Source organism: Macrobrachium rosenbergii, chromosome 6, assembly GCF_040412425.1.
Source record: "Macrobrachium rosenbergii isolate ZJJX-2024 chromosome 6, ASM4041242v1, whole genome shotgun sequence".
NCBI classification, from domain to species: domain Eukaryota; kingdom Metazoa; phylum Arthropoda; class Malacostraca; order Decapoda; family Palaemonidae; genus Macrobrachium; species Macrobrachium rosenbergii.
Window position 1 is genome coordinate 29,019,012 of NC_089746.1, and position 12,134 is coordinate 29,031,145.

The 12,134-nt window shown below is 38.5% G+C and overlaps 1 protein-coding gene and 1 long non-coding RNA gene across 9 annotated transcripts in view; one reads left to right on the forward strand and one right to left on the reverse strand.

Annotated features, from left to right (window-relative positions):
* The window catches only part of LOC136839398 (uncharacterized), a 441,312-nt gene that overhangs the window by 279,229 nt on the left and 149,949 nt on the right, over nucleotides 1–12,134 (reverse strand). The gene's annotated exons all lie outside the window — the stretch shown is intronic.
* twz (BTB/POZ domain-containing protein twz) overlaps nucleotides 1–12,134 on the forward strand; it is a 240,450-nt gene that overhangs the window by 135,890 nt on the left and 92,426 nt on the right. The window contains exon 1 of one of the 6 annotated variants that reach the window (XM_067105388.1): nucleotides 989–1,288. The exons of 4 other annotated variants lie outside the window; for them this stretch is intronic. The gene's annotated coding sequence lies outside the window, so the exon portion shown is untranslated. Of the gene's footprint in view, nucleotides 1–988; nucleotides 1,289–12,134 lie in introns of those variants that run through there. One more of the 6 variants, XM_067105389.1, reaches the window with a different exon arrangement.

Sequence of the window (12,134 nt, forward strand, 5' to 3'; positions counted from 1 at the left end):
TGACGCCAGAGAGAGAGAGAGAGAGAGAGAGAGAGAGAGCCCTCCGGTTCTCAAAAATTCAAAAAGTCTGGATGCTACCCTAATGATTATATATATATATATATATATATATATATATATATATATATATATATATATATATATATATATATATATATATATAAATATATATATATATATATATATATATATATATATATATATATATATATATATGTATGTATGTATGTATGTATGTATATATGTATATATATAAACTCTTGAAGACGTTTATCAAGTGAACCTTGATGAGACATGAATGAATAAGCTCTTTCCTTTTGCAGTGAAATTCGACCCAAGCACGTTACAGTATGAGTGAGACTACCGTTGAAGTGTTCTGAATCCACTGCGGAAAGAGGGCATCTATCTCATCTGAGCTCTAAGCATGTAGCGATTAGGATATTTAACAAGGGTTATAATATCGAAAATATATATATATATATATATATATATATATATATATATATATATATATATATATATATATATACATATTTGTATATATTATATGTAATGAATTTGTACCAGGGATAGACCAATCTTCTATTCAGGTCGCATTTTTATCGATCAGCCGTCATTTGAAAATCAATTTGCCTCAACTTTCATTTCCCCTTCTCGGTTAAGAAAAGGGGTGTGTTCTCCGTCTGGCTGTCTGTCTGTCTATGGTCCCTTCGCATTCATCAAGTGTTTGATTTTCATTAGTCGTTCCCTTCCATTATTTCCTCTCTGACCCTCTTTATCTTTTTCTTTTTTCCTTCTTTTCCTTTTCGCCCAACACCAGGATTCTTTAGAAGTTATGTGTAAGGGCTGGTCGTACCCTGGGGCGAGGTTTGGGGGGAAAACTGCTACCCGACTACCCGGCTGCAGCAGCAGCTCAGGGGACGGCCCAAAGTCTCGCCCGGGGCATGGCCGCGAGACCAAGGGGACGGATAAAAGGGCCGGTTGCCGTGCTTAGAGACCAGTTCGTTTAAGGCCGGTCTGAAGAGAGAGGTGATATAGTGGGCCAGTGCGTGTGTGTGCGCGTGTGTAGTAGTTGTAGTAGTAGTAGCAGCAGTCAGCAGGACGCGCGTGTGGAACTCTCACTCCCTCGTCAGGTGGGTCCTCGGAGGAATTTCCATCTGCTGAGGTGGTTGTGTGTGTTGGAGGGTCACATCACCTTTCTCCCGTGTTGTAACGATTATTACTAAGGAGTAAACGGAAACAAGACATAACGCTTCAGGGCTTCATACCAGCGACATAGCTGACGAAGGTGAGTGTCTCTGCATTGGTACTACAGCGGCGATGGGATCGAGAAAGCGGTAGTTGGATCGAAACACTTAAGCTTCCTTTCCGTAAGCGAGCACAACCAGTTCCGGTAAATAGTGATATACTCTTTTAACTGTGTCCACAAAAATCCTAGTTTTCGATAATGCAACAAAAATAATATTACCAGTGGAAAAAGGCTCGGGTCTTTTCTTATAATAATAATAATAATAATAATAATAATAATGTACGATACATCTCGCTGACGTCGCCATGAAAAGAAGTCGGTCACGAAGCATACGGCAGAATCATATTTATGATGAAATCGGGGTACACAAAAGCGCACACTGAGCAAGGCCGCGGTAACAAGAGACTACAAGAGAAATCGAACAAGAAAACGTGACAGACCCGTAATGCCAAGTGACCCACCTCAACGGCTTCTCCGTACTACCACGACCTACCTGAATACGAGGGCCCTGTGTAATGCTACAGGATATTTGTGGGTTCGTATACAGTGTTACTCAAAGTAATCTGTGAATTTATGCGATTCATATTACTGTAATAGTTTATCAAGTGGTGTCAAGAGTATACAAAAAAATAAGTATCCCATTGAATATCAACAATTTAAACAAACTGTCTATGCGCCAGAGAGAGAGAGAGAGAGAGAGAGAGAGAGAGAGAGAGAGAGAGAGAGAGAGAGAGAGAGAGAGCACATTTATCTGCACAATAATTATTCACAATTGCAATGTCAAGACTGCCAAGCAGACCTAATAGTGTAGAATTCTAGAGCAAATCCTTCTTACGAACGAAACTCCTCAGAATGCAACCCACTATAACAAAGCAAAAATTATACGAAATCCTGAGGTGAAAATTTATATTTTTCTTAATATTTGTAATTTATAAATACTTCCATGATTACGTATAATATATATATATATTACATACTACGACTGCAATGCGTAATTTATTATAAGGGTTGTGTTGTTACATATATAGACTCTATCCTGCATAAAAGACTAAGCATCAAAGTAGCACAAAATATATCAAAGCACTTACCATATGAAAATACACGACTTGAGAACTAACATTATTCTTTCATATAATGGCATTACACAAATGTTAAAACTAAGCTTTATTAAGTTTCTCAAGCAGAGTGAAGGAAAGAGAAGAGTGAATAAAATGACAAATAATAGTGAAACACGAAAAATATTTACATGCAAAAACAATAATGCAAATCACAAAAACTAGGGACTTAACTGTAGGAGGCGGTTTGTAGTGGTATTTTTTTTTAATCATCTAATGGCAAGACTAACACTGACTTTTACTTATAAAAAATTATTATTAATTCTGCCTATAATCTCTGAGAAGCTGTGCAATAAATCTATGCTTCTTATGTTAGTCAACATATTAGTATAACTTTCATCATTTTGTACGAATAGATTGTTTTTTCTTCCGATCATCATAATGCTTTCTTGGTCAGAACATGTGGTTGAAGAGAAATACGAGTTCAAGCATTACTGGTGACTGACATCCTTTCACAGGCCGCATTAATGCTCTTATTAGGGAAAACTAATCCGCTCACGGTTATTTCTATTTTGACCTGCCTTCTAGTACATCTTATGCATGGTGATTTTTTGTACTTGATAAGCCTCCCATTCATTCTTGTTTTCCATATCGCCTGGATGTGGCGTTCTGTAAATGAGCTGTATTACCAAACTTCACTGTTATTTTCCAACCACACAGTTTCCAAAGTTTGTTTTTTGTCATGGTATCATTTCATTCCAAGGGTTTTGTCCTAATTTGCACTCTACCTGAAGGGGCTTTTCTCTAAGGAGTTTCGTCCTTGGGGATTTTGTCTAGACGCAGCAGAATATGGACCCTAACCTAATCGTATCAGCGACGGGTTGGATTCCATAGCGACCTTTGGATTAATGATCAAGGTCAACTTACAACTTAACTACTAGAATCAGCTGTAGACAAGCCGTCTCAGTGAAATCAATTCGAGTATACTTGTGGAAAATTTGAAATATGATAGTGTACACACTGTACAAGAGCTATGAAACTAATCTGTATTACACCAATGAGGAAGATTAGGCCTTATCTGAATTCTCCATCTGGGTCACAGCCGATAGCTTGTTCTGCCACATCTTCGTGTCCATTGTAGGCCTATTTATAGCTGTGCGACTCAGGATTAATATACAGTAGTACAGGGTTAGTCCGCCTCTGACCAAAATAAGGACAAGAGCAAAGAAGCTCTCTTAACCCGGATTAAGGTGCCCTTCAACTGGTCAGTCCTTTTAATCTCTGACCCGACCACGACCAATGGCTTCCGCATTAGCCAAATGGTAACAAAAAGACATATGGAGGATTATGCATATCCTTTAACTCAGCAATACCTGGAGATTAACAGGGACATATCTCATCTAAGGTCGTGAAGTGAGAGAGAATCTATGCGGACAAACATTTGCCATAGTGACCCATCATTTCCTTATTTTCCTGGTTTTCTTATTTTCTTCTACGGTAAGCGTTCAAGTATCGAGCTACGTCACAAAGATTTGCAGCATCGTCAGGGCGGACTAACCCTGTAACTAATCTCCTTTGGGTATCTTAAACCAAAGGTCTCAAGGTCTTTTTAACAGTACTGATAAGAAGGATGTATTTCGTTTTTTATCTCAACGCCTGTCACACACAGGACCAATGTCCCCCACGTCCATTGTGTTCGCATCAATGTTTGATCAATTTCATGGAGTAAAACTAATGCTCTCCAGATCTTTCGTCATAAATAATTCGAGACTTAATAAGCAATATAAAACTTAGTGATCGTTTCAGGCTTTCCTTTTGATATTTGAGTGTCTCAGAATATGAAATATCCTAACAGTCTCATTTTTTACATTTTAGTGCTCCTTACAGAATAATCATGGATTAAAGATAATAGCTATTAAAATACCATATATGGATCACAAATTTGTTAACTGATAATCATTTGATTCAATCAAGTCACCAAATAGCTTTCCTTTACTCATTACATTTCTCCTTAAAATGGCAAGCTTGGCACCGCTCGTAAATGAGGTTGTAGAGTAGTCAAAGATTTTGGACGAATTCTATCTTTAATTCTGATTAAGTATCCTTGCCACAAAATCGTAACTGAATTTTGTTTTCAGACGTGCTCTTTTTCAAGTCAAATTTTGGGATCTAAAACATAGTTCTGTTATCATTTGCTTATCACTGAAATGTCGGGACAGAGATACAACTACCATAACGGCAAATTTTCTCAAATTCAGACTTAAATTCGCAGGCAAATGGTAACTCCACGGATTTGTTCATTCTCTAACAACTGCGCCACAATAACACCGAGGCTATCTTATTATTGTTGTTGTTTTAGAGTAAGCCAAGGTTATGCAGCCAATTGCTCCTGCCCCTCATGCAGTCGGTTATCCTGCTGTCTGGAAATGGGAAAAAGAGACGCCATACAATGATACGGTTTAGCCTGGAAGGATCAAGCTTCTCTAACCATTCAGCTTTTCTAAATATTAAGAACATCATTAGATCAGATCGTGCTGACTGCAATCCGGGGGCCACTGACTGATTTACAGGGTCGTAGAGTGAAGCCTCAGGCTAAATAAGAGCCGCTTCGAAGGAAAGTTTCCGTGAAAAGGACGGTCTTGGAAAGTTAGGTCAGTATTCAGTAATGCCCCTGAAATACATGACATTAACGATCAACATATTCAAAATAAAGTGATTTTATCTTTTTATCATCATTTACATCCATATAACTACATAACTTTTATATTTAGTTAGCCATTGGGAAGCACGGGATTCCCATAATTACAACTGCAGTACACCAATGCAATATACAAAATGCACGCACTAAACAGCAGAAAATACACAAGAACTTTACACCTTATTTTAAATTAGGGCACTATAACAATGGCTATGTGAATATTGGCAGATATATCAAGCATCATGACGTCCCCAAGTTAACATCAACACAAAAGGCGTACTTCATGATAAACTGGTCCCCTGGCCCAACCCCAAAAATACGTCATCCAAGACCTATCCCAACTTGCCCGCACCCATCACTCATTACCCGGAAACATCCCGCTGATTGGACCGACCTAACGAACGTTAAATGAATCAGCCTCGATGAGGTGTTTGCTGAAGGAATTTTCCTCGATTCTTAAGACAAAACGTTTACGAAAGGCCTTTGTTTTCTCTCTCCAACTTTCGACAACAACCGTAAATGAAGGCAGTCGTACGAAATGTGAAAAAGTTTGATATGGTTTTGGCCAAGGTCTTGATTTTGGTTTTGGTTCTGGTTCTGGTTCAAGGTCTTGGTTTTGGTTCTGGAGTTAAACTCACAAGTTTAACTCCCTCAATATGGTTTGGAGGCTATAAAACTTTATTTCATATGGCGCTTTGGAAATTGAGAATCTAAGCCAGCCCGATGTTATCAACAACACTGCCCAACGCAAGCTTAGAAACGAAGGACTATTTGCAGTAATCTAGCAGCGTTCAGTAAATTAAAATGGCCAATTGAATGTGAATTCACCAGTGACCAAGGGTGCTCTAGCATCAGCCACAATACATTTCTTGTCTTTTATTTTGTTTTATGGCCCCTTAAATTCATGGTCAGACATGTTGTCATCATATAGCATTATAATTTCCAATCGTTCTCGTAGTTTTTGGCGTTTCCTCCCACGCTGCCAAAGTATTTGTTTTGAAGTGACCGTGTTTATTCTTTTTAATCCTTGCCCTCAGGAGCAATAATATTCTTGGTTTGGGCCTAATCTCCAATACGTCCATGGTAAATCTCTTAGGGTATCTGGACTATAAGATTACTGATACGACAAGACCAGTAAAAAGAGTAACAAGACATTTTCGTAATTTTATTTGCAATTATTGAAGACGATAGAAAGAAAAGAAGTATAACATACTTCAGGGAATATATATTTTTTCTCCCTCACCTCGCGTCGTCCAGAGCTATGCTGTTTCCAAGGAAATCTAAATCTTTTTTTTTTATCTTTTATGAGATAATCGCGACCTCCTTCTACATTGACCATGGAACTATCTGTTTCCATTCTTTCTCTGTAAATGAACAATCACGCAGACACACACGCACTTATGTATAATATATATATATATATATATATATATATATATATATATATATATATATATATATATATATGTGTGTGTGTGTGTATATGTATGTGTGTGTGTGTGTGTGTGTGTATATACTACGTATATATACATAATTGAAGATATTCTACACTAAGGTATTTTCTAAATAATTTTCTCCCGACACTAACGATATATAAATTTTCTTTTCCTTTTATGCAAATAATAGTATTCACAGTTCATACTCTACTTTGCAGTTTAAAATGCTCAACACAATCCTGCACTATTTTAGTTAACAGAGATCTTTTATTGCTATACGCGTCATTTTCTTATATCTGAATTCGACTTTACATGTCCCAGGGGCGACTTAACTTGGACGTGAAGCCTTTAAGAAAAGTGGCAACGTAGCTCAAATTAGTGACATGTTTAAGAAAAAAAAACAGCATTGTTTACATCGTTACCCAATGTACAATACTACGAAGGCGATACAAAAAAAAATCTAGCCGTGATTATTTTAGCATTTTTTTAGGTCTAGTGTATTCAAACACCAAATAAATTGACTGAGAACATTTGATTTGGCATCGCCACTCCCCAGCCTTGCCCTGCCCAAAACGAAAAGAAGGGTTGGAAATATTATAGTGTAACAATCCTCTCATAATTACAAGGTTAAGCGACCGACTGAAATCTTCGTGATTCTGCTTTTCCTGACTCTCCCCGTCTTTCTTACTTTAATAAGCCCAAGGTCTATCAATTCCTTCGTTATTAAGCTCGACCCTTCACCCTTTACCCTTCTTCCTTTCTCGTATGCAGCTGAATGGCATTTATTCTTGTATAAGGAGTGTTTCAGAACTGTTAACTCACCGATTTTCCCGACAAGCAAACACACAGAACTTGTTCACTATTAATTTCCCTCTGAGAAAATGCAACTTTTTCTGACTGCGTTTCCTCCTTCAGTCTGGGTAACATTTTAAATTCGAGGCCAATTCACTCCTCAGTTTCGCCAGTCAGTTGAGGTTTGGCCCTAGGGCCTTTTGCGTCTCACTTGGTTACCTCCCGGGCATGACCTTTTTGACCTTCCTGGAACTTGCCGGAAGGAGTGGATGCCTTATGGTTAGCTGGGCAGAGCTGTGATTGCAATGGTAAGGCGGGGTAAAGCCCAGGGCAAGTGATGCAGGATTAACATGCTAATGAATGCTGTTCCTTTAAAAGGAACTATCTATATATATATATATATATATATATATATATATATATATATATATATATATATATATATATATATATATATATATATATATATTCATATATATACAGTATACGTATGTGTGACTTTCAGACATTCATCTCACTCGAGAAATTTGTCTGAAAGGAATTAAACTGGCAATATAATCTATATACGTACGTGAGAGAGAGAGAGAGAGAGAGAGAGAGAGAGAGAGAGAGAGAGAGAGAGAAATGCGCATTATCAACTCAACATCTCACTCAATTATCTGGACAAATCAGCCGCCGGTTACGATGAGCATATGTCAGACGCATCACCCTCCGTAAAATTCAACCGTTCGAAAGTAACCGAATGTTCAGTGCACTCAAATTAAGCCTTTTTCATTTTTTATTTGTGGTCACCAGATAAAACCGATGAAATATCAAAATGCCAAACGTTCCGAACACGAGGTAAAAGGGAGCAACCGGAATGGACCAACGTTTTTCTGAGATGCGTATCGGTGCTGAGCTGAAGAAGACTGGTAATTTTGGAGTAACCTTACGCGCTACCTTCCATTCAGGAATTCCAAGCATTAGACCACTTGTCTTCATAAATCAGATAGGATTCAATTTTTGGAAGGGTGTTGAAGGATCCCTGAGGAATATTTTTCCGTTATTTATCATTACCGAAGAAGTTATACAATCGTTGAGGGTCACATCAGATTGTTTTTTCTTCTTGCAATGTTACTGCACTACCACGTTTCCGTTGCATTTTTATAGAGTACACTTGATGACCTCCCTTACTGAAATGTTCGGAGGGAGTTTCTTAGTACGAAATTCTGGGTGGTAACCTAAACCATACAAATTCTACGGATAAATTGGTGGAAACCGTATTCAATATGAATTCATCTCAAGATGAAGATCAAGAACACATGAAGCATGTGGCAGTAATGCCATCATGGTATAAGCCTTACAAACAATGTCTAGTATTCTTGCAGCATGTTTTCTCAGTGACACGAAAAAGAAAGCTCGCAGTCAAAAGTTGTACCTATTACAGATAAAGTACAGTGATAAACAAGCAAAGTTCCACATAAAGCAGTACAAGGCACTTATTATACAGAAAGAATGTGTATAAAGTAATTTCAGTTAATTGCTCCGTACCTAGATTAAATATCAGTTCTATAATCAATGAGATATTTCCGCAAACACTGTTCGGTAAAGCCAATAAAAATACAAAAAACAAGCAGTTTAAGAAATGTTCCAAACAGCAATGCTTTTGTACTTCAGTGAGTTAGGAACCACGCATTGTTGCTGTATTTTCGATGTTATCTTGATCAATAAAATCCAAAAACAAAACCCTCAGCGCTGCATTATTGATGACAGGATTATGAAAATCGACGTTTTTGTCAGAGCTCTTGACGTTCTCACAAAAAGGAATATTCTGTCAATCTTATGGAATGAAGTAATTCGAAGAGACTAGTAAGATAATCTATATTGTTACAAAATATTAAGAAATACATGGAAAAAAGTATAAAGCACTTCCTAGAATCAACTAACCAAAAACCGTACACCTTACTCAGACTAACTGATTTACAAATATCTGAATTAATCAAATTCTGTGCATGCTAAAAATTAAATAAGAATCGATCTTTCTTCTGTTACTCAAAGCAGACTAAGCTTTTCTTCTGTTTTGTACCTTAAACGGTGACTCGGCATCACATAATCGTCCAGTGTAATCTAACGCGGTGACCAAAGATCTAAAGAACTCGAATGTTCTGCAGCGTCGATGCGATAAGACAAGAAATGAATAGCGGGTTTGTGATGAACAACGAGGGAGTGCCAGCGTCGGTCACCGATAGCTGTAGGCCCTCAGGCCACCAGTGAGTTTGGCGTTGCCCAGTGACGCCCCCAACAGAACACACCATTTTGTGTTAATAAAGTACAACCACATAATAGCGAGGGATTTCCTTACCGTCGTGCATCACGATGGTTTTTTTTCTTTTATTTACTAAAATTATTCAAAGGCATTCATATTCCGTCGCATCTTGAATCTGTCTCCCATTCACGGGCTTCCAGCCAAAACAAAGGTTATCTGGCAGGCACCAACAATTACGGAGACAAATATATATCATTGCATGCTGAGTCTGTCACCAACGATTCCTTCCATGAAGCTACTTGTATGATCATCAGATACCGATATTTTCGGATAATGCCATCCTTCTTCAAACATCAGCCAGCAGAGGAAGCAAAAGCAGAAAGAAAAAGCGGTAGCAGTGGGCAGCTTGTTAAGCAGCCTTCCTGGTCGAGTCCTAGGGCCCTGGTGTACGCTCGCAGCGCTGCCTGCCCCAGATCTGGCCCAGTTTGCCTAAGGAGGAGCCGGATTCCTTAAAGAGTAAGTTGCCGCCGCTCTTCGCTCCCGGTGAAGACCCGACGTCGAGAGATCGGAGGCACGTGCCCACGCTGCCATTTATCCCTGAATGTAGTGTGCGGGGAGGGGAGCGGGGGCTCTGAGATGTTGGTTCAGGGGCGGAAGAGGGGGAGGGTTGCGTCCGGATCAGAGGAGGAAGGGGCAGACGTGCTCCTTAGACTGAGGGAGGGAAACGAGAGAGGGAGCATGGAGGTCTTCCCTCCATTAGTTCCCCCACGAGAATCCTTCCGCAGTTCATTCCCAGCAGGACCAGGGAATCGTATCAACAAACCCACCAGATTATCAAAAGGTCACAAAATGGTATGATAGTGCAAAGGCTTTCTTTGGTCCTCCGGTGAGGCGACACTCGTAGACAACCTGTACTGAACTAGAACCAGGCCTTTTAAATTTCCAAGTTGGGCTTTCCTAGACACTCAGATTCGCCCGGTTAACACAAAAAATATATATATGACTGGTATTGTATTAATAGTCAAGTTTACTATACAGGAAATTCACAGCATGGTTTCCGTAAAACAATAGAAAATAAATTTCTTCATAGAATAAATCTAGGTATCTGATTGGCATGGAAAAAAATCAGAATGCAGGCACAGGTACTGGTAATGCAAAAGTTAAACTGCATAAATACCATTATAAGTAACAAGATGAGATTTATAGAGAGAAAGGGATCTCGTTGACTTAAGCAGCGACCGCAGCAGCACCAGCATAAGCGCTACTGGTCACAGAAGGACTTTAGGCTGTTGGGACTGATGTGCTAAAGGAAAAGTTGTCTTCGATGTACACTAACGATTTATACTAATTATCTGCTACAGGGGTTCACATACAGAGATAGGTTCCACACATACACAACTATATATTTACACACAAACACACACACACACACATACACATATATATATATATATATATATATATATATATATATATATATATATATATATATACATGAATCAGTATAGTGAATTTTACCAACTGAAAGTGCGATGACGCTAGGCTTAAAAATCTCTTCCTAAGCTTTTATTTATACATTAATGGTAAAATGACAATCCTGACCAGCCTTCAAAGAAGCAATCACATTAATAATAGTGTACAGCCTGCTTCGGTCATAAAGGTAGAATTGAAAGCATTGACCAGCAAACTCTCTCTACTTCCTTCTGCAATCTCTTGGCCGGTTTCGTATCTCATTTTTTTATTTTTAAATCTCAACTTGTAAGAAGCTCAGCTCTTTTCGAGCAATAAAAGGGAACAAGATCCCTAACAATAAAATCTGCTAAATAGTTACATCGCCAGATCTGGTTGACTCGCGAGTGCATTAGCATTCAACTATGATTAAGGTACTGTCGGTCCAACCATTATTTATGTTACGCGATAACTATCAATTAAGTGCTTTTTTATCTAGAAGCCATTAAGGAAGCAGCTTTATGATCGCAAGTTCATGCACAGTTTCACACATTTTATCTCGCGCGCTCTAAGCGTTGTACAGATCATTCAGGGCAAGTTAAGGATGAAATATCTTCAGGTTCCCTTTGCGAACCTAATTGCTTTATGAGGCTGTTCTTAAGAGGACATGATGTGACGAAGTTAAAAAAAAAAAAGCAGTAGTTCTTCGTAAATTTTGACCTGCAAGTAATTTTGGGGAGTACAGAAAATGAGAAAAACTTTACATTAAAGCATGTGTTTCATTGGTAAGAGCGAATTGTTTTGAAGGTAAAGACAGCTTCGCCATTAACTGTAAACACGCGTTATAAAATCAAGGGCAAAGAACAATACGCCTACACCGAGGCGTGTCCAAGAAACCTCCACCAGCAACGGAAAACAGTCCTGAATAAAATGGGCGGGAAAGTTTCGTTTATGCGCGTACTGCTACAAACTGCTTTACACATTTTTTTCATGAAAATACAAAATTTTGCCCGTATACCGAGTATATCGATCATATTTACCAATTCTATGAACTGTGGTGTCCTGTGGTGTCCACAATGACCTCACAACGCCATTTCTCAATAATTTTTATACAATTTCTAGTGAATGCCTCGGAATCTTGAAAAAACAATGAATGAAGAATTCCCCCTCTCAGGAGTGATACGAACCCACGCTGGTTACAAAAACAAGG